The 22,941-nt window shown below is 37.2% G+C and overlaps 1 non-coding gene and 1 pseudogene across 2 annotated transcripts; both read left to right on the plus strand.

Moving 5' to 3' along the window:
• The first annotated feature begins 8,090 nt into the window (after positions 1–8,090).
• Positions 8,091–8,231, plus strand: LOC118153197 (U4 spliceosomal RNA). The gene has a single exon (XR_004742466.1). It is a non-coding gene; the product is annotated as a U4 spliceosomal RNA (small nuclear RNA).
• Positions 8,232–20,247: 12,016 nt separating this feature from the next.
• On the plus strand, positions 20,248–21,972 carry LOC100403775 (phosphoglycerate kinase 1 pseudogene; annotated as a pseudogene). The gene has a single exon (XR_013534935.1). The product of XR_013534935.1 is annotated as a phosphoglycerate kinase 1 pseudogene (transcript).
• The last annotated feature ends 969 nt before the right edge of the window (positions 21,973–22,941 follow it).

The raw sequence follows: 22,941 nt of genomic DNA on the forward strand, positions 1-22,941 counted from the left end.
CTTAAAGTCTAAACTCCTTTACATGCATTACCAGGTCAGCTCTGATCTGGCCCCTGCTTGCCTCTCTCATCTATTTTCTCCTTCTCCTTCAATGTACTTACTCTGTTCAAGCTTTCTAGGCTTCTTAAAACGTGGCTTCCATTACTTTTTCTTTCTTCTTTTTTTAGTCTACTCCTATGTAACCTCCATGTGTTTCTGGGGAACACTTTTTTTTAGCAGGAAATTTTATCTAGTATGTCTGCTTCCTCATTCTCAACCCCTTTTGTGTACTTGCTGTCCTATAAACTTTACCTCCTAGAGGATAGAGACAAACTCCATTATGTCTGCCTTGTTAGTTAACTGTCTCCCAAAATAGGAAATATACCCCTGGAGAGTGAGGTCATTGCATATTTGTACAGTATTTTCCTATATCCCAGCAAAATGCCATAAATATAGAAGGAATTGAGTGTATAAGAAATAAATGAAAACATCGTAACACTATACTACTTATTATGGCTCAAAGATAATAAGTGTGCATGTGTGATGTATAAGTGTGCGTGTGTTTGAGATGCTTAAAATTATTGTTCTTGCAAAATTGATTTAAAGGAAGTTTCCTTGTTATACTTATTCATACTGAAAACTTTTTAGCTATATTTTCTGACATGTAATTTAAATAATTTGTTTCTTGATTTAAAGTTATTATTATCAATATTTTAATTACTTGCTTTGTATCATTTTACAATATTCCTATTATCATAAATTTTGAGAATATAAATAAGAATTTATGTATCTTATTCCATGTTGCATGCCCATCGTTATTAATCTTTGGGGCCAATAATTGTGTATTCATGTCCATATTATACAACTCTAACTGCTGCTTTGAACAAACATAACTCATTAGGCTGCAACTATTCAAAAAAACTTTTTTTTTTCACTGTGGCCTGGAAATCCATGAGGATATGTCTTTCCTCTTTCCTCTGGGAGAAATCTTAGATACCCTTCATAACATTTTCTAGTCGTTCTGGAACGATAAGTCTAACAGTCCCCGTTATCTGAGGAAAATTCCCATTTCATTAATTAAATTGTCTTTTGTAGTTCAGTCTTCATTTTCACCTCCCCAAGTATAGGCCTTCCTCAAGCCAGAGCCTTAGCGAGAATAAGGAATGCTGTCCGTGTCCTCTCTCTTTTCCCAATATCAAGCTAATGCTATTGCTATACTTCTTCATTCTCAGTCTCCAATTCACATCCCCCTAGGTTGCCTGGAGCTCCCTATATGAAATGGGTAGGGGAGAGATGAGTAGGAGACAGTATATAAAATGCACTTTGAATATCAAGAACATTAAGTCTCTCTATTAGTAAATGTGATGATGTAGAGGGTAAGAAAGATATAGAAAATTGGGAAAGATATTTCCTTGTAGAAAAATTATATTTATGTATGTCATATTTTTGCCTAGTTTTGGCAGGTGGAGGTTTTCATTCAAGTCACCTCAAGTCTCTTCTTCTCTTGCATGTGCTTCCCTCTGACCACTGGCTTTACTATCAGTAAAAGATTTTCACTCAGCAGCTCCCATATCTCACAGCAGAAGCAGATAAAATCAGACTTGCTACACTTGGTCCCAAGTCCGAACATCACAGTCTAGTCTTATACACAATACAATGAGTGTCATTCTTAGGACCAATAACTTGTGAGGAGGAAAATATAATTTTAAAAGATGAAAATTCCATTAAACCACATATTTGGGGGAAGAAAAGTGTTATCGCACAAAAGAGCTAAGTGAGGGGTGTTAGGAATTTTAAGTGCAAAATTCATTAATTGTATGGTGATGGAAGTAAAAAGAAAATGCATTCTCTTAGGAAACAGTACCACATTTCGGGGTAGAAGTTTGTTGATTTAGTTTGGTTTTGATAAAACTTGTAGAAAAAAGACAACTCACACTGGCTTTCAGAAGACTCAATCTTTATGAAACATGATTATGCTGAAATATATAACAGATCTCAGTCACTGAAATCCATATTTTTATTTTTAAAGAATTTATTGGGAGGCCAGGAGTGGTGGCTCAGGACTCTAATCCCAGCACTTTGGGAGGCCAAGGCTAGTGGATCACTTGAAGTCAGGAGTTTGAGACCAGCCTGACCAACATTAGCCAGGCATGGTGGTGGGTGCTTGTTTTCCCAGCTACTCAGTAGGCTGAGGCAGAGGACTTGCTTGAACCCAGGAGGTGGAGGTTGCAGTGAGCTGAGATCATGCCACTGTACTCCAGCCTGGGCAATGCAGTGAGACAGAAAAAAGTATTGGGATGATTTTAATCAAGCTTGCAAACACCTACCTAAATACCTAAACGATAAGAATATTATATTTATAATAGCACATAGCCTTTGAGCAGTCTCCAGCATAGGTGGAGTCAATGGCTCCGCTCGTCAGTGAGAGCAGGTCCCCTTTTCTCCTGCTCCAGCCTTAACATTGGCTTTTTTTAAAAGATGATGGCAATTTGGCTACAGTCATTCAAGCTAGTCCATAGAATACAAAACTGATTCAAAGGCTGTGTGAAGAACTTAATTTTACTGTGGTTCATATTTATATATGGGGAGATAATTTTGTGGTTCATATTTAGATATGGGGAGATAACTTCCCTTAAGTCCTTTGGCCAGAACTTGTTTACACATCTGTTTCTGATCATGTAGCAGCAAAAGGTATACATTATTATGTTGTCCATATTCTTGTTGTCTGAGGTTACATGGACATTGAAGAATCAAATATAATATAAAATATTAAAATCAGAAATTTTTAAACTTTAGGTTGGGAATTTATTTTTTTAATTCTTGTTTCAAGAGAAAAAGTTATTAATTGATAAAACACACATTAGAATAAAAATACAAATATAAACCCTTACCATCATTGTTTCTATTGACTTCATTATTGGATTTTACATCTATTCTGAATTAAAAAGAGAGCTGGCTTTAATGCTGATGTAAAAATAATAAGCTGCCATTTTCCAAAATTTTTAGAATTTTAACTCTGCTTTGTGGTGTTGAGTCATTCTTAATGATCTTTCATATTACGAATGCAGCAAATATTCTAATAAATAACTGGGCATCTGTACTTTGACTCATAAAATCATAAAAGCCAAAGGAAATTCTGAAATTAAAATGTAAGTTATCTAAACTTCTGATAGAACTTTAATCTATGGGCTGTGGCTCATGCCTGTAATCCCATCACTTTGGGAGGCTGAGGTGGTGGATCAAGAGGTGAGGAGTTCAAGACCAGCCTGGACAAGAAGGTAAAACCCTGTCTCTACTAAAAATACAAAAATTAGCTGGGCTTGGTGGCTGGCACCTGTAATTTCAGCTACTCAGGAAGCTGAGGCAGTAGAGTTACTTGAACCCTGGAGGCAGATGTTGCAATGAGCCAAGATTGCACCACTGCACTCCAGCCTGGGTGAGAGAGCAAGACTCTCTCTCAAAAAAAAAAAAAATTAAAAAATTTTAAAAATAGCTAAAACCATTTAATTCCTCATTTTTACTATTAAATATATTTCATCTTATGGTTCCCAAAAAAGTTTATATTTAAAAATTAAAATGTAAATACCAGAGATTTAATTGATTCTCTAAACTGCTTTGCGTCTTTTAGGAGGTTTATTAGAAAAAAAGGAAATTGGCATTAGTAGATTCACCATTGAGCACAGTATGTGAAAGCTTGGATATCTTCTAAAGCTGAATGATTAGCAGACATGAGTTTTCCCCATACCCTAGCAATATAAATAGGTGGTGGAAACAGTATCTCATGATTTTGACAGTTGCTTCTGTTAATTAACAATTCATAATTTCACATGAGTAAATATTTTGGCTACTTAAGTTCTGCTGTTCACCTCTGTATCCACCCCTTGAAAATCTTTACTAATGCTTTAAAAGAATACATCTGAGTAAAAATAAATAAACCAGAAAAAAAATCCCAAGGATCAAATTGTCAAATATATTTGTATAGTAATAGTTAATAAGAAGAAAGCATTCCAAAAGCATGTAATTTGTAGAGAGCACTGCACTATAGTGTGCTTTATACCATTTTATGTAACCTAATGGAGATAAATAGCTATAGGTCCAAAGGTTTTAACATGGGCAGAAGATGGTGAACAGCTCCATCTAAAACACAAGACAGTAAAAATTTTGCTAATGCTTGAGCCAATTCATGAAATCTGCTTTTCCACCAATCTATTTCCTTAGCATTTTTAGTTCTAAATTTCCAGTTTAGCCAAAGCATGTTTTCGTAGAGTAGATTAACTTCGTTCCATGTGCCTCCATGATGAGAATTAGAACGAGTTCCTCTTTATCAGATAGTGGAAACATATTTGGATGCTGCTGAAATCAAATATTTAGTCAACATAAAATTTGTCATGATTTACAACTATACTATAGAAAAAAAGATTTCAACAAGTCATTACAAATTGTCCTAGAAGTGTTTGAAAGTCAGACATTAAATCAATCTTAAAATAAGTTTGGAAGTACAAGATTAGGTCAATGTAAAAAAATATTCTTAATATAGCACGAGTTGGAGTTGTGATATATGTAAGTTGGCAGATAACTGAGAAATATAAATTATATACAACTGGTTTTTATTGCTGGTGGCTGATACATTCTATACATTTGCTGCAAACACATAATCAGTCAATATTGAGCCATTGCTCCCAGGGAAAATACAAAGTTATGGTCCTTCAAGTGTCTGGTTACAATATTTTTATCATCTGATCAAAGCAATACATAACCTTGTGTTTTTGTGTCTCTTTGTCTAAAGACAACATATTTAATATATACTTTCGATTTGCAACATTGACCTTATGTCTACAGGACTGTGGCTCATTCTAGAATGAAGCTAAGCTAACACACATATTTTCTCCATAAGGCACATTCTTTCTGTCTTCTTGTGTTTAGGGAAAAGGGCCACAGTTTAGCAATATCCTTGGGGGACATTCTAAGCAGTGAAATCACCAGTGAAAAGCAAAAAAGGTAAAAAGTATGGCACTAAATAGATAATGAAAGGACACTTGTTTATTGTTTGTGAGCTAAAATAAGAAGGCAAGATATCACTTTGATCTCAGCTGGAAATGTGCTTATTGGACAATTCACATTTTTACTATACTGGATATGTCTGTTTGTACCCACAAAATTGATTCTTGCATTACAAAAAGTTTTACCAAGTAAGCAACTTCACAAAGGGGGAATTTGTAAGTAATGAGAATAAACTGTATATGAAAGAGAGGCAGAAATCAAATGGTCATAACTTTTAACCTCCAACTTTTTAAATGTAAACCCATTGCTATCATCAAAGATTTACAAGTAGATTATTTATGGCTCAGCAACAATGCAGAAAAACAAAAATCACTCTATGTATTGCTCTACTTTCATAGACTTAAACCCCTGTGTAGGCTTAACCGAGGTGATGTGGACACCACAGGTTTTCAAACTTCAGCGTGCATCAGATTCATCCAAAGGGTTTATCGAAACACAGACTGTGACACTCATTCCCAGGTCTAGCCTGGGACTTGAAAATTTGTACTTGCCAGGTGACCGTGATATTCAGGAACCATATTTTGAGAACCACTGGATTAGATCAAGTGTTGATCAGGAAGACCTGTAAATCTACAGGACTTTGGCTCAAAAGAAACTGCATGTGCCTCTTTGGCCCTGTTCCTTTAGCTTCACATCTCTCATGAGACTGTGTTGCTCTCATGTCAAATATAGGAAGGTTAAGTAAAAATAAAGTAAAGGTCTGTAAAATAAAGAGCTATTCTATCTCAGTCTTGGAGCAGAATCCACCATTCCCAGGTCTCCCCAGTGCATGGGGCTTGTATCACTTGGATGGTAGCCCAATTTTGCTATATTAGATTCATAGTGGTGTTGAGAATAGTCCAAAAAGGAAATGAAATTTCAAAGTTACTAAATAGTGGGAATTCAAAGCTGAAGAAAAGCCAAAATTAATATGCCATATGAACTCAAGAGGCTTTAATCTCTCTTGGACACATTAACATTTCTAGTTCTCAATATTCTAACACTATGCACTTCAAAACAGTCCTCATTTTAAGGGGTTGAAACACAGAATGCAGTTCTCATAATCAGGTATACAAGAGGAGCATAATTAAGTATCCTGTTATATTTTATTGTAATTCAATTCTATCATATTATTTTATCATAGAAACAGCAATTCAATTAAAAAGATTTCTACAAAGAAATCACTAGTGCCCATAATGTCAATACTGGAATTCCAAGCGAATGACAAGAAAATAGCTTATTTTTTATTCTCAGAATATTCTCAATATCGGCTCTCTAAGTACTGGAAAAAAAAATGTAAATGTGCAACCCCTTTTGGAATGTCCATTTGCCTTTAAAAAAAGCTGATGTATGGTTAGCAATATAGCACTACATATGATTTCTTAAGATATTATCTTTTATAGTGCAAAGCCAGAAGTATATGAAGTATTATATGATTTTATTGGTATGGTCAGCTTTCTAAAAATAGATTTTCAATATATAAGGCAATCATTGAAATCTTCTTCTGATAAATGGAGAGAGAACAGAAGAATCTCTGTAAGAAGTTCTCTGCTTATTAAGCATCATAATGCTTACAAGAATGGTCAAATCTGAAGATACTGTCAGGGGCTTTTTACTATCTCAAACATGGGCCAATTTTTAGGATGCGCAATTGCCAAATGTCTTTTGTAGCCTACATCAGTAGGTGTCTGTTCACTACTTTTACTGTAGAAGGATCTAGAATGTACTTCTAAAGACAAACTATGTAGCTTGAAAAACAGACAAAAAGTATTTCTGGTGGGACATGGGGATCTCAAGCTCTGAGTTTGGTCTGCTTATTCTGGTCATTATACTTGGGTTGTTTTTTTCTACCTGACCAGGAGGAAAAATTTCCCAAGAACCTTCTATCAGAACAGTTTAATATCATAGAACCTGAGGCAGACCGTATCCACTTAAAAACCACTTCTGACTTTTACTTTATGGTTTTCTCAGACAAGTTTACTTACATGTTTCTATCTCAATCTCTTTATCTGCAAATTGTGGGTGATAGAGCTTACTTTGCAGGGATCAGAAAAGTACCTAGTCTACAAATAATACTCAGTATCTACTAGTATAGTTCTGTTTTATTTTGTCATAAATTGATTAATATTTCTTTTTTCCCCTGTTTTTTCAAATACCAGTTTCAGATAACTATCAATCTTGATTCCTAAAATAATGGATCAAATGATTTCTCTTGAAGAGAGAGGGAAAAAAAAATCTGTTTAGGCCATATGTCTTTCCCCCAAGTGAACTTCCTAATTTTCTCTGTATGTTTGGGGAACTTGATTTTTCACAGCACTGTTATTTTATAGCAACCATTTATTGCATTGCAGGGTATTCATGAAGCAGTTCAGTTCTAGTGCTATTAGGGTCCCCACATTACAAGTCAGTATAACTATGACAGTATACCTGAAAAAAACACTTAACCTACTAAATTACCTAGATCCTCTTCCTCTAATAGAATATAAATAAATGTATAATGGTTTGAAGAAAATACAAACATTCGTTATCACCAGAGTCAATCTGACAAAGGTAATTTTGTCCATCACAGGGTTTTGCCTTCAATCTGAACTGATCATATAGCTAGGATTGGAAGTGAATATCAACAGAGTCAATTTAAAGTGATAGCTGGGTAGCAAACTCACCCAAGAATCTATAAATATGAATAGTTGGCATGAAAAATACTACAGAATAAAAAATATATAAAATTATCCTATTGACTCAGAAGAAGATAACTAGTTCTGTAAGTTACTTTGTTAAAGAATTAAAAAAAGAAATTGATGAACTAGCATCATAAATAAAATATAAATATACCCAGACTGTTAAATAAAAGAAGAGACCCCTAAAGAGAAATCAGAATAAGGTGAAATGACAACTAGTTAAGTTCAAATGAGAAGTATAGAATAACAGAAAGATTGCAAGGAATTTAAAATTTAATATTTTGTTTAAAATGCATGTAGGGAGCAGAAAATTAAAACATGGACATGGCCAAAAAATCCTGTCAGTATTGTAAGGCAGTGAAAATAGATAAATATTAAGATAATGAAAACATTAGCTTTGCACAGTGGCAGTATTGTAGCCAATGAGGTTTATCCGAGGTGCAATTATTGCTGATTGAAAACTTTTCCCAATGTCCCACCATGACGACTTGAAATATAGTCTGCGTTGGCAATTTTTCGTAGTTTCTATGGGGACTGAATTAAAAAAAAGTATTTTTTTCAAGGAATATCCCTCTATCTTGTGATCAGATATGACTCTATTTTCCTCTTCAGCTATTTCTAAACTCTTTGCTAACATAATTATTAAATTGTATAGATATTCTCTTTCTATACAATATTCTTACTCCTTCCCTCACTATCTACTTCCTTTTTCCTCAGTGTTTCTCAACTTAAAAAAAAAGCCCGTCCTCACACAATAAATCAACTCTAAATTTGTCATGAGAAGTCAGACGTAGGAAAAAAAGAGGAAAAGGCTTCAGAAGCCAAACAGCCATAATAAATTGCATAAAATCCAGAACTACAGGAAAATATTTGCAATCTGGATTAGAGTAGGGAATATCATCTATTCACTTCAAGCATTATGAAAGAGATTATAAAATAATTGGTTAAGGTTAAAACTTGAAAGTTACCCATGGAATGTGGGACACTGAATTTTTAAACTAAATGAAAGGCTCGGGATATGGTCCAATATGAATATAGCAGACGAAGCTGACGTTTAAGAAGCAGTTCAACATGTTCCGCAGAGTCTTGAGAATATTTCTGCAAGTATTTAGCATCCAGCTTCCAATTCGAGGCGGAAATTTCATCTTATTCATATTCAGTCATCATATCCATGCCCTGTCTTTTGACTTTCACTTTCCTCAGTTTGATACATATGAATATAACACAGAAAGATATATATTTAAGTATTGAATACATAAATAGATAATATATAAGAGGATACATGAAATATAACATACAAACACACATCTATTACATATTTACAAAATTACTACCTACATAATTATACAGAATTAATTGTACTACATTATGTTTAAGAACCAGTTGTATAATTATTAGATAAATATAAGTGTTTAATATTTTAAATGCCTCTGACATTTTAAATACTTCTCATTTATAAACATATTAAGCACATTAAATTTGATGATCCAGTGTGCTTGTCAGAAATTCATAATTATGTTTAGAGAATTTAATTTGAAATATATGAGATCTTTCTACTTGAAATATACAACAATATGATTTCGTTTAGCTCTTACTGCTTCCCTCATGCACATATTTACAATATTTAACAATAATTTACTAAATGTGTGTAATTTTAGTAAATATACCAGAAATTTTTCCTTATGAGAATTGTATATATGCCATGCCAAAAATGTAACTGCTCGAAATAGTCAATACATTAAGTTAGCATTTGTAGTTTACAATATGGAAGGTCATTTGTTGTTCCCTTTGGCATACTCAGGAACATCACCAAAGCAATTCTCTCTTTCACTATTTGTTTTCCATTGTTTTTCCTTTCTTTCTTTTCATCCCCAAATATTTACTTTTTCCACATTGATAAACTTTCCTCACTTGACTTCCAGGCAATTACACTTACTTGTTTTGTTTTTTTCTTTTGACGTCTATTCTTTTTTTTATTTTCTTTATTATTTATTTATTTTTTATTACATTTTAGGTTTTGGGGTACATGTGCAGAACATGCAAGATAGTTGCATAGGTACACACATGGCAGTGTGTTCTGCTGCCTTCCTCCCCTTCACCCACATTTGGGATTTCTCCCCAGGCTATCCCTCCCCAGCTCTCCCCTCCGCTGTCCCTCCCTATTCCCCCCAATAGACCCCAGTGTGTAGTACTCCCCTCCCTGTGTCCATGTGTTCTCATTTTTCATCACCTGCCTATGAGTGAGAATATGCAGTATTTCATTTTCTGTTCTTGTGTCAGTTTGCTGAGAATGATGTTCTCCAGATTCATCCATGTCTCTACAAAGGACACTAACTCATCATTTTTGATTGCTGCATAATATTCCATGGTGTATATGTGCCACATTTTCTCAGTCCAGTCTATCATCAATGGGCATTTGGGTTGGTTCCAGGTCTTTGCTATTGTAAACAGTGCTGCAATGAACATTCGTGTGCATGTGTCCTTATAGTAGAACGATTTATAGTCCTTTGGATATATACCCAGTAATGGGATTGCTGGGTCAAATGGAATTTCTATTTCTAGGTCCTTGAGGAATCGCCACACTGTCTTCCACAATGGTTGAACTAATTTACACTCCCACCAACAGTGTAAAAGTGTTCCTATTTCTCCACATCCTCTCCAGCATCTGTTGTCCCCAGATTTTTTAATGATCGTCATTCTAATTGGTGTGCGATGGTATCTCAATGTGGTTTTGATTTGCATCTCTCTAATGACCAGTAATGATGAGCATTTTTTCATATGTTTGTTGGCCTTCTGCATGTCTTCTTTTGTAAAGTGTCTGTTCATATTCTTTGCCCATCTTTGAATGTGCTTGTTTGCTTTTTTCCTGTAAATTTGTTTTAGTTCTTGGTAAATTCTGGATATCAGCCCTTTGTCAGATGGGTAAACTGCAAAAATGTTTTCCCATTCTGTTGGTTGCCGATTCACTCTAGTGACTGTTTCTTTTGCCATGCAGAAGCTGTGGAATTTGATTAGGTCCCATTTGTCTATTTTGGCGTTTTTTGCCAATGCTTTTGGTGTTTTGGTCATGAAGTCCTTGCCTACTCCTATGTCCTGAATGGTTCTGCCTAGATTTTCTTCTAGGGTTTTTATCATGCCAGGTCTTATGTTTAAGTCTTTAATCCAACTGGAGTTAATTTTAGTGTAAGGTGACAGGAAGGGGTCCAGTTTCTGCTTTCTGCACATGGCTAGCCAGTTTTCCCAACACAATTTATTAAACAGGGAGTTCTTTCCCCATTGCTTGTTTTTGTCAGGTTTATCCAAGATTGTATGGTTGTAGATATGTTGTGTTGCCTCCAATGCCTCTGTTCTGTTCCATTGGTCTATATCTCTGTTTTGGTACCAGTACCATGCTGTTTTGATTACTGTAGCCTTGTAGTATAGTTTGAAGTCTGGCAGTGTGATGCCTCCTGCTGTGTTCTTTTTGCTTAGAATTGACATGGCTATGCGGGCTCTCTTTTGGTTCCATATGAAGTTCATGATGGTTTTTTCCAGTTCTGTGAAGAAGGTCATTGGTAGCTTGATGGGGATAGCGTTGATTCTATAAATTACTTTGGGCAGTATGGCCATTTTCACGATATTGATGCTTCCTATCCCCTGAACATGGAATGTTTCTCCATCTGTTTGTGTCCTCTCTGATTTCGTTGAGCAGTGGTTTGTAGTTCTCCTTGAAGAGGTCCCTTACGTTCCTTGTAAGTTGTATTCCTAGGTATTTTATTCTTTTTGTAGCAATTGTGAATTGCAGTTTGTCCTTAATTTGGCTCTCTTTAAGTCTGTTATTGGTGTATAGGAATGCTTGTGATTTTTGCACATGGATTTTATATCCTGAGACTTTGCTGAAATTGCTTATCAGTTTCAGGAGTTTTTGGGCTGAGGCGATGGGGTCTTCTAGGTATACTATCATGTCGTCTGCAAATAGAGACAATTTGGCTTCCACCTTTCCTATTTGAATACCCTTTATTTCTTTTTCTTGCCTAATTGCTCTGGCTAGAACTTCCAGTACTATATTGAATAGAAGTTGTGAAAGAGGACATCCTTGTCTAGTGCCAGATTTAAAAGGGAATGCTTCCAGTTTTTGCCCATTCAGTATAATATTGGATGTTGGTTTGTCATAAATAGCTTTTATTACTTTGAGATACATTCCGTCAATACCGAGTTTATTGAGGGTTTTTAGCATAAAGGGCTGTTGAATTTTGTCAAATGCCTTCTCTGCATCAATTGAGATAGTCATGTGTTTTTTGTTTTTGGTTCTGTTTATGTGGTGAATTACATTTATAGACTTGCGTATGTTGAATCAGCCTTGCATCCCCGGGATGAATCCTACTTGATCATGATGGATAAGTTTTTTGATGTGCTGTTGCAAACGGTTTGTCAGTATTTTATTGAAGATTTTTGCATCTATGTTCATCATGGATATTGGCCTGAAGTTTTCTTTTCTTGTTGCGTCTCTGCCGGGTTTTGGTATCAGGATGATGTTGGTCTCATAAAATGATTTGGGAAGGATTCCCTCTTGTTGGATTATTTGGAACAGTTTCAGAAGGAATGGTACCAGCTCCTCTTTGTGTGTCTGGTAGATTTTGGCTGTGAACCCATCTGGACCTGGGCTTTTTTTGAGTGGTAGGCTCTTAACTGCTGCCTTGACTTCAGACCTTGCTATTGGTCTATTCATAGTTTCAGCTTCCTCTTGGTTCAGGCTTGGGAGGACACAGGAGTCCAGGAATTTATCCATTTCTTCCAGGTTTACTAGTTTATGTGCATAGAGTTGTTTGTAATATTCTCTGATGATGGTTTGAATTTCTGTGGAATCTGTGGTGATTTCCCCTTTATCATTTTTTATTGCATCTATTTGGTTGTTCTCTCTTTTCTTTTATCATTCTGGCTAGTAGTCTGTCTATTTTGTAGATCTTTTCAAAAAACCAGCTCTTGGATTTATTGATTTTTTGAAGGGTTGTTCATGTCTCTATCTCCTTCAGTTCTGCTCCGATCTTAGTTATTTCTTGTCTTCTCCTGGGTTTTGAGTTTTTTTGATCTTGCTCCTCTAGCTCTTTCAATTTTGACCATAGGGTGTCAATTTTGGATCTCTCCACTCTTCTCATATGGGCACTTATTGCTATATATTTTCCTCTGGAGACTGCTTTAAATGTGTCCCAGAGATTCTGGTATGTTGTGTCTTTGTTCTCATTGGTTTCGAAGAACTTCTTTATTTCTGCCTTCATTTCATTGTTTATCCAGTCAACATTCAAGAGCCAGTTGTTCAGTTTCCATGAAGCTGTGCGGTTCTGGGTTAGTTTCTGAATTCTGAGTTCTAGCTTGATTGCACTATGGTCTGAGAGACTGTTTGTTATGATTTCAGTGGTTTTGCATTTGCTGAGGAATGCTTTACTTCCAATTATGTGGTCAATTTTAGAGTAGGTGTGATGTGGCGCTGAGAAGAATGTATATTCTGTGGATTTGGGGTGGAGAGTTCTGTAAATGTCTATCAGGTTTGCTTGTTCCAGGTCTGAGTTCAAGCCCTGGATAGCGTTGTTAATTTTCTGTCTGGTTGATCTGTCTAATATTGACAGTGGAGTGTTGAAAGTCTCCCACTATTATGGTGTGGGAGTCTAAGTCTTTTTGTAAGTCGTTAAAAACTTCCTTTTATATCTGGGTGCTCCTGTATTGGGTCCATATATATTTAGGATCATTAGCTCTTCTTGTATCCATCCTTTTACCATTATGTAATGACCTTCTTTGTCTCTTTTGATCTTTGTTGCTTTAAAGTCAATTTTATCTGAGATGAGAATTGCAACTCCTGCTTTTTTTTTTTTTTGCTGTCCATTTGCTTGGTAAATCTTCCTCCTTCTCTTTATTTTGAGCCTTTGTGTATCCTTGCCTGTGAGATGGGTTTCCTGGATACAGCACATTAATGGGTTTTGGTTTTTTATCCAATTTGCCAGTCTGTGTCTTTTGATTGGTTCATTTAGCCCATTTACATTTAGGGTTAATATTGTTATGTATTAATTTGATACTGCCATTTTGATGCTAGCTGGCTGTTTTGCCCATTAGTTGATGCAGATTCTTCATTTTGTTGATGCTCTTTAGCATTTGGTATGTTTTTGGAATGGCTGGTACTGATTGTTCCTTTCTATGTGTAGTGCCTCTTTCAGAAGCACTTGTAAAGCAGGCCTGGTGGTGACAAAATCTCTGAGTACTTGCTTGTTCATGAAAGATTTTATTCTTTCTTCATTTATGAAGCTCAGTTTGGCTGGATATGAAATTCTGGGTTAAAGGTTCTTTTCTTTAATTATACTGAATATTGGCCCCCACTCTCTTCTGGCTTGTAGCGTTTCTGCTGAGAGATCTGCTGTGAGTCTGATGGGCTTCCCTTTGTGGGTGACCTGACCTTTCTCTCTGGCTGCCCTTAGCATTTTCTCCTTCATTTCAACCCTGGTGAATCTGACGATTATGTGCCTTGGGGTTGCTCTTCTTGTGGAATATCTTTGAGGTGTTCTCTGTATTTCCTGGGCTTGACTGTTGGCCTGCCTTGCTAGGTTGGGGAAATTTTACTGGATAATATCCTGAAGAGTATTTTCCAGTTTGGATTCATTCTCTTCGTCACATTCTGGTACACCTATCAAACGTAGGTTAGGTCTCTTCACATAGTCCCACATTTCTTAGAGATTTTGTTCATTCCTTTTTGTGCTTTTTTCTCTAATCTTGGTTTATCATTTGATTTCATTGAGTTGATCTTCGACTTCTGATATTCTTTCTTCTGGTTGGTTAATTCGACTGTTGAAACTTGTGCATGCTTCGCGAAGTTCTCGTATTGTGTTTTTCAGCTGCTTCAATTCATTCATATTCCTCTCTAAGTTGTCCATTCTTGTTATCATTTCCTCAAATCTTTTTTCAAGGTTCTTAGTTTCTTTGCATTGATTTAGAACATGTTCTTTTAGCTCACAGAAGTTTCTCATTACCCACTTTCTGAAGTCTGATTCTGTCATTTCATCACACTCATTCTCCATCCAGCTTTGTTCCCTTGCTGCTGAGGAGTTTTGGTCCTTTCTAGGAGGCGAGGTGTTTTGGTTTCAGGTGTTTTCCTCCTTTTTATGCTGGTTTCTTCCCATCTTTGTGGGTTTATCCACCTGTCGTCTGAGTAGTTCCTGACTTTTCGATTGGATCTCTGAGTGGACACCCATATTGTTGATGATGAAGTATTTCTGTTACTTAGTTTTCCTTCTAACAGTCTTGCCCCTCTGCTGTAGGACTGCTGAGGTCCACTCCAGGCCCTGCTTGTCTGGGGTACATCTGTAGCAGCTGCAGAACAGTGAGGGGTGCAACCAGTTTCTTCTTCTGCTATCTTTGTCCCAGAATGATGCCTGCCAAATGTCAGTCTGATCAGTCCTTTCTGAAGTGACTCTTTGGATATACAGGGGTCAGGGAGCTGCTTGAGGAGGCAGTCTGTACTTTATAGGAGCTCAAGTGCTGAGCTATGAGCTCCGTTGATCATTCAGGGTGGTTAGGCCAGTACGTTTAAGTCTGCTGCAGCAGAACTCATAAAACCCATTTTTTTCCTCAGATGCTCTGTCTCGGGGAGTTAGAGCTTTCTTTGTGAGTATCCGTTGCACCTTCCTGCCCAGCTAGGAGGCAGTCTAGTCACTATTTGCCTGTCGAGGCTCCGCCCTGCTGCCATGGGCTCCGCCCTGTTGGAGGAGTCTCTCTGTTATGCCGGGTTGTCTCGGCAATGGCAGGCTGCGTCAGCAATGGGAGTGTACCTCAGTAGGGGTGGTATGCCTTGGTAATAGTGGACGCCCCTCCCCCTCTGAGCTGCACCATCCGGAGCTGCACCGTCCTGGGTTCAGCTGTGCCTGCAGTGAAACTCTTAATCCTGAGCGTTTCGAATCACCATTTTGTTTGTCCCTGTGGGGGTGGGACCCACCGAGCCTGATCACCTGGCTCCCTGCCTCAGAGCCCTCTTTTTTATTTTAAGTTTAATGGTAGACTCTCTCCCAGGTGTTTCAGTTGGCTGCTTATATGGCACTGGGATCTGTGTGATTTCCCGTGCAGCTACCCACTGCGCTGGCTCAAATGTCTCTTCCTGGTAATCTCCTGGTCTGGCTCACTGTCCAAGTCCCACTTAATCAGATGGATATGCTAATCTGCCCTCCCAAATCTCAGATTGCCAGTTTAACAGGGCATCCAGACCAATGCGTTCTGTGTGGAGTACCGCTGCTCTGCAGCGCCGGCTGAAACAGGCCGCGCCAGCCTTAACAGCTGTGCTGGCTTCCCGTGTCTCTCCTACATCTGGGAATTTCCCCGTCCTGTGGGCAACAAAGATCCGTCCGGAAATGTGGATTGAACTCACCCTCTGAGTCTTCACTGAGAGCTGCAATCCTGATTTGCTCCTACCATGCCATCTTGGCAGTCTGCGATGTCTATTCTTTTAATTTTTACATACCACAGTACCCAGTTCTCAGAATTCTCCTATTTTCTATTTATATTCATTCTCTTGATATTCTCCATATAATCCTCAGCCAGTTTGCAACATTTTGGGCCTTGGTTTTCCATCTGTCAGATGGAGGTAACTATACCAATTTTATGTAATTGTGTGAAATAATGAATTAATGCATATTTAGAAAAATGTTTAGTATAGATTCTGGTTCACTTACCATGAGTCATACATATGTTCTGCTGTTATTAATACTGATTGATCAGTCATCTAGGCTCAAGGCTTAAAACACCTTTTACAGATTGACGACTCCCAAATTTCTAGCTCTGACTCAGACCTCTCTCCAACTCCAGACTCAAATATGAAATTTCAGGATCAATATTTCCATTTGAGTGCCTAACGGGCATCTCACACATAATAAGTTTATAATTGAGCTCTTTCATTTCCCTGCTAAACCTGTTCCTCTCTTAGTCTTTCTTAGTTAATTACAACTGCACCCGAAAACTTGGAGTCATTTTTTTTCTCTTTCTTGTAAATGCTACAGCCAATCCATCAGTAAATCCAACCAGATTTACCTTCAGAATATATTTAGACTCTCACCCATTCTTATCACTACCCTGGTCCAAAACACTACCCTGGTCCAAAACACTACCATCTATCACTTGGATTATTCTACTAGTTTCTCATTAGCAGAGATAAGAGAGAGCCTGAGTTTTGCATACCATTTTATTTCATTTTTATTTTACCTAATTATATTTTGCAAAAATATTAATCTATGATAAATTGGAGAAAAATTAAAAAATTGAGTCCTTCACCATAGACCTGTTAGAAAGCACTGTTACCACATACAATAAAAAGTGGTAGATAATTCATATGGGAATAAAATTAAGTTTGAATGAGAATAAAGAATATGAGCATCAGAAGGAGGAACGATAATTGTATTTATTTTTCCCTTCAATATCTTGTTTTAAAAATTATTTTAAATACAAAAAAGCTGAAAGTAGACTTCATACCCAGATGCCTTCAACTTTTAACAATTGTTAAGATTTTGCTTACTTGTCTTATAGTTCTCTATAACTAAACCTATGCATCATTTTTCTGTAAATATAAAAATAAGATATCTTAACACATAAAACACTTGCCATGCATTTCTAAAAAATGAGGGCAATCTTTTTTCAAAGGTACAGTGCCATCATCACACCTTATCAAATGTCAATAATTATGTAATACCATCTTTTATTAACTGTCCTGGCCACTTCTAAAACTCAATGCTACGGAAAAAAAATGATATGTTATTCTCAAAATCTTGGATCTAAAGGTGATCTTAATTTGGAGGCAACCTTTCTTTAACAGTATGGAATTTCATTTTAAATTTACTTTTTACATTTGTAAAAAAAATTTTAGTGTAATCAAAATAAATTGTTCAATTGCAATGATAATTATTTAGAAATGATTTTTCAAAGGCATACAGTCTGTTAAATTCCTATATTTTAAAACCTAAACATTACTGTAAGATTCTTCCATTCAAAAAATTTTCTTCATACCTTTCCACTGGTAATATAATATAATTCTTTAGTTCATTCATGAAAACCCACATGAATATGAAAACTCATTTCAGATTATGTAGAAAAGGTTTTCAGATGGAGAGATGGTACAATTTCACTCCCTAATGTTCTTAAACCATTTCTTCAAATTCTATCCTAAAATGATTGTAAATATAGCATATAAAGGCAAATAGTCAATAATTTATCATTTTAAAACTAGATGACTAATTCAGAATATTAGTTCATCTTTCTGATTTTGGTCAGTTTATATTGAAAATGTGTGAAACTTTTTCAGAAAGTCAATTTCATTCTGTAGTTGGCATTACTGTATACATTTTTTTTATTTTACTGAAGATGACATATGCTTTTAAAAAATCTGTTAATGTGGACACGGTGGGTTTTTTTCCCCTCTCATAGAAAAATCCATGGAGTATCTAAAATCTTTTTCCCTGTCATATATCTACAGATCTCCTGTCTTCTCAACTACAGATCGAGTTGAACAGAACACAGATAATAATAGAGAAGTACATTTTTTCCAGATTAAACTAGGGTAAGTACAGAAAAGCATATGTCTGTATATAATTATCATATAGAACTTCTTTATATTTATTTGAAACACGTATATGCCAAAATCATCCTGCAGATGTTCAAGAAACTTGTTTACTAATTTGGTAATTCGCTTGTATTTTAAAAAAGAATATAATCTTAAGTTTTTAGATTGCTTAACATTTAGAATTTATTTTCATTTCTGACTGATTTCTGAATGAGGAACTCTTAATTTGAAAGATTGTTGGCAGAACTGGCTCGAGTACATCAGCTCATGCACAATATGTTGTTACTTCTCTGGAACTGTACATATTGTTTTTCTTCCCCTTGTGGATGTTTATTTGAAGGATGAATAGGTCACTCTTAGCAGGAGAGCTAGTTATGTGACTGCCAGATACTGAAGACAGATGAGTCAGTTCCACACAGACTACAAATTATGCATGCTGGATACATCTATATTCATATTTGCATTTGACCTAAGCCTCAACTTTAAAAATAGATTTAACAGAAATTATACAGATATTCAAAAATTGTTTTGCTAGGAAGCAAACAAGTTATGCAATACAATTTAAAAAAAGAATGTTCCCTCTGGTAGGAAGAGATCACATTAGTGATGAAACACTATATGTCAGACTGAGCTTAAGCCCAAATTCAAGAACATATTGTATACAAAACTTCTAAAATCTAGTTATCTGATGTGTGACTGATAGCTTTTGATGCAACTTGGAGACCTTAGGACGGACTGACTCTTCATCATTTGTCATCATAGAGTAGTCTTTGAATAAAAAGTTGTTTACCTTTCACGGTCAGGGGAAAATAGGCCTGGTGGCTAGGTGCTAGTTGGAGTGTAAGAACGTGGGGTAAGAAGGCAAGAAGCTGGCTTCAAATCCTAGTTTGGCCACTCAGTTGATTACATATATGTAAGAATTAGAACTGCCTTAGTTTACTCATCTGTAAAATGTGACATGACTAATTATAATACCTCCTCCACAGGACAAAGCTAAGGTGTGACTCACCTGACAATCTTTTAAAGGACTTAGCATACTGGTACATACTTACTTAAGCCACAATACCTGTAATTTCTTTTCTTTTTTTTCTTTTACATGCATACCTAAGCTGTAATACCTGTATTTTGTTCTCCCTCTTTCCTTTTTTTTCTTTTTCTTTTATCTTTTTTTTTTTTTTTTTTTTTTTTTGAGGCAGGTTCTCACTCTATTATCCAGGCTGGAGTGCAGTGGTGCCATCTCAACTCAAAGCAGTCTTAACCTCAAGTCAAGTGATTCTCCCACTTCAGTCTACTGATTAGCTGGGACTACAGGCACGTACCAGCACACTTGGCAAATTTTTGCATTTTTTTGTGGAGACTGGGTTTCACTGTGATGTTCAGGCTGGTCTCTAACTCCTCAGATCAAGTGATCCACCAGTCTTGACCTCCAAAATTACTGGGATTACATATGCATGAACCACTGCACTTGCCCTGATTTTCTTTTTCTTTCTTTGTTTATTTTTGAGATGGGAGTCTTGCTCTGTCACGCAGGCTGGAGTGCAGTGGTGCAATCTCAGCTCACTGAAACCTCCAACTCCTGGGTTCAAGCAATTGTCTTGCCTCAGCCTCCCAAGTAGTTGGGATTACAGGCACCTGCCACCATGCCCAGCTAATTTTTGTATTTTCGTGGAAAGGAAGTTTCAGCATGTTGACCCAGCTACTCTCTAACTCCTGAACCCAAGTGATCCGACCCTCAGCCTCCCAAAGTGCTGGGGTTACAGGTGTGAGCCACTGTGCCTGGCCTGATTTTCTTTTTAATTAGGTTATTGTATAACCAGTCTATAGTGCATACAGACTGTGATTTTTGTAAAATTTTCTATGCATTCTAAGACCTCAGGAACACTTGTCCTGCCGCTTTCCCTAACATTCAAGAATCTGAAAAATAAGCCTCCTTTTAACAAAGATCTGCAACTAATTTTTTAAAAAGAAATCTGTGAAGAACAAGGATATGATTCTGCAAGCGTACCGAACGAACGCACGTTTGCAGCCGGCTCCCTCGCTGTCTGAATCACCGACCTCTCTCCCAGCTGTATTTCCAAAATGTCTCTTTCTAACAAGCTGACGCTGGACAAGCTGGACATGAAAGGGAAGCGGGTTGTTATGAGAGTCGACTTCAATGTTCCTATGAAAAACAACCAGATAACAAACAACCAGAGGATTAAGGCTGCTGTCCCAAGCATCAAATTCTGCTTAGATAATGGAGCCAAGTCAGTAGTCCTTATGAGTCATCTAGGCCGGCCTGATGGTGTCCCTATGCCTGACAAGTACTCCTTAGAACCAGTTGCTGTGGAACTCAAATCTCTGTTGGGCAAGGATGTTCTGCTCTTGAAGGACTGTGTAGGCCCAGAAGTGGAGAAAGCCTGTGCCAACCCAGCTGCTGGGTCTATCATCCTGCTGGAGAACCTCCGCTTTTATGTGGAGGAAGAAGGGAAGGGAAAAGATGCTTCTGGGAACAAGGTTAAAGCTGAGCCAGCCAAAATAGAAGCTTTCTGAGCTTCACTTTCCAAGCTAGGGGATGTCTATGTTAACGATGCTTTTGGCACTGCTCATAGAGCCCACAGCTCCATGGTAGGAGTCAATCTGCCACAGAAGGCTGGTGGTTTTTTGATGAAGAAGGAGCTGAACTACTTTGCCAAGGCCTTGGAGAGCCCAGAGCGACCCTTCCTGGCCATCCTGGGCGGAGCTAAAGTTGCATACAAGATCCAGCTGATCAATAATATGCTGGACAAAGTCAATGAGATGATTATTGGTGGTGGAATGGCCTTTACCTTTCTTAAGGTGCTCAACAACATGGAGATCGGTACTTCTCTGTTTGATGAAGAGGGAGCCAAGATTGTCAAAGACCTAATGTCCAAAGCTGAGAAGAATGGTGTGAAGATTACCTTGCCTGTTGACTTTGTCACTGCTGACAAGTTTGATGAGAATGCCAAGACTGGCCAAGCCACTGTGGCTTATGGCATACCTGCTGGCTGGATGGGCTTGGACTATGGTCCTGAAAGCAGCAAGAAGTATGCTGAGGCTGTCACTCGGGCTAAGCAGATTGTGTGGAATGGTCCTGTGGGGGTATTTGAATGGGAAGCTTTTGCCCGGGGAACCAAAGCCCTCATGGATGAGGTGGTGAAAGCCACTTCTAGGGGCTGCATCACCATCATAGGTGGTGGAGACACTGCCACTTGCTGTGCCAGATGGAACACGGAGGATAAAGTCAGCCATGTGAGCACTGGGGGTGGTGCCAGGTTAGAGCTCCTGGAAGGTAAAGTCCTTCCTGGGGTGGATGCTCTCAGCAATATTTAGTACTTTCCTGCCTTTTAGTTCCTGTGCACAGCCCCCAAGTCAACTTAGCATTTTCTGCATCTCCACTTGGCATTAGCCAAAACCTTCCATGTCGATTCAGCTAGTGGCCAAGAGATGCAGTGACAGGAACCCTTAAACAGTTGCACAGCATCTCAGCTCATCTTTACTGCACCCTGGATATGCCTACATTCTTCAAGATCCCATTTGAATTTCTTAGTGACTAAACCATTGTGCATTCTAGAGTGCATATATTTATATTTTGCCTGTTAGTGAGCTGTGTTAGCTTAGTTTTGATGTAGCTTATTCTTACTAGCTTTGTTACTGTTTCACTACTCAGCATGGAAACAAGATGAAATTGCCTTTGTAGGCAGGGAGGTGAAATTGATGATACATTAAATAAACAATAAAAGTGTCCATTGAAACCGTGGGGGAAAAAAAAACAAGGATATAACGCTAAATATTGCATGATAGCTGAGTAGCAGCAAATTGATGGAGTATGAGGAACAAATTCTGATTTTTTTAAATCTTGCTCAAATTCCTTTTTAGGGAGTCTGGAGAGTCAGGCCTTACAAACCATAAATTCTCATCAGATGGATTTTATTCGATCCTATATATCATGACTTACTTTTCAATCTGACTCTGATGTAATTTTACAAGTCAAGAATAAAATATTTAACCCCAAAATATATTTCCTGTTCTTACCTTGAAATTGCCTTGTAAAGTCTCTTGAGGGAAAAATCCACACAGTATAGAAAATCCTGTTACTTTTTTGTTTTCCTTCCTTCTTTCTTTCTAGATCCAGAAGATAATCAACTAAAAGCCAGGCACTCTTTTAGGTCTGATAAGAAACAATGTACAACTTGCTCTCCCTCTGCTATCTGAGAGATTCCTCCGCACAATAAAACTTGGTCTCCACAATCTGTTATCTTAGCTTGAACTTTTCCTTTATCCAGGTCTTTAGATAAATGTAACCAATTGTCAACCAGAAAATATTTAAATTGTCCCACCTTTCTGAACAAAACCGATGTATTTCTTAAATACATTTGCTTGATATCTTATGCCTCCCTAAGTTATATAAAACCTAGTGGTACCCCGACCACCTTGGGCACATGTTCTCAGGACCTCCTGAGGGCTGTGTCATGGGCCATGGTCACTCATATTTGGCTCAGAATACATTTCTTAAAATATTTTACAGAGTTTCTTTTTTCTTTCTTTCTTTTTTTTTTTTTTTTTTGAGACGGAGTTTCGCTCTCGTTACCCAGGCTGGGGTGCAATGGCGCGATCTCGGCTCACCGCAACCTCTGCCTCCTGGGTTCAGGCGATTCTCCTGCCTCAGCCTCCTGAGTAGCT

This window comes from Callithrix jacchus, chromosome 4 (genome assembly GCF_049354715.1).
Source record: "Callithrix jacchus isolate 240 chromosome 4, calJac240_pri, whole genome shotgun sequence".
Taxonomy (NCBI): domain Eukaryota; kingdom Metazoa; phylum Chordata; class Mammalia; order Primates; family Cebidae; genus Callithrix; species Callithrix jacchus.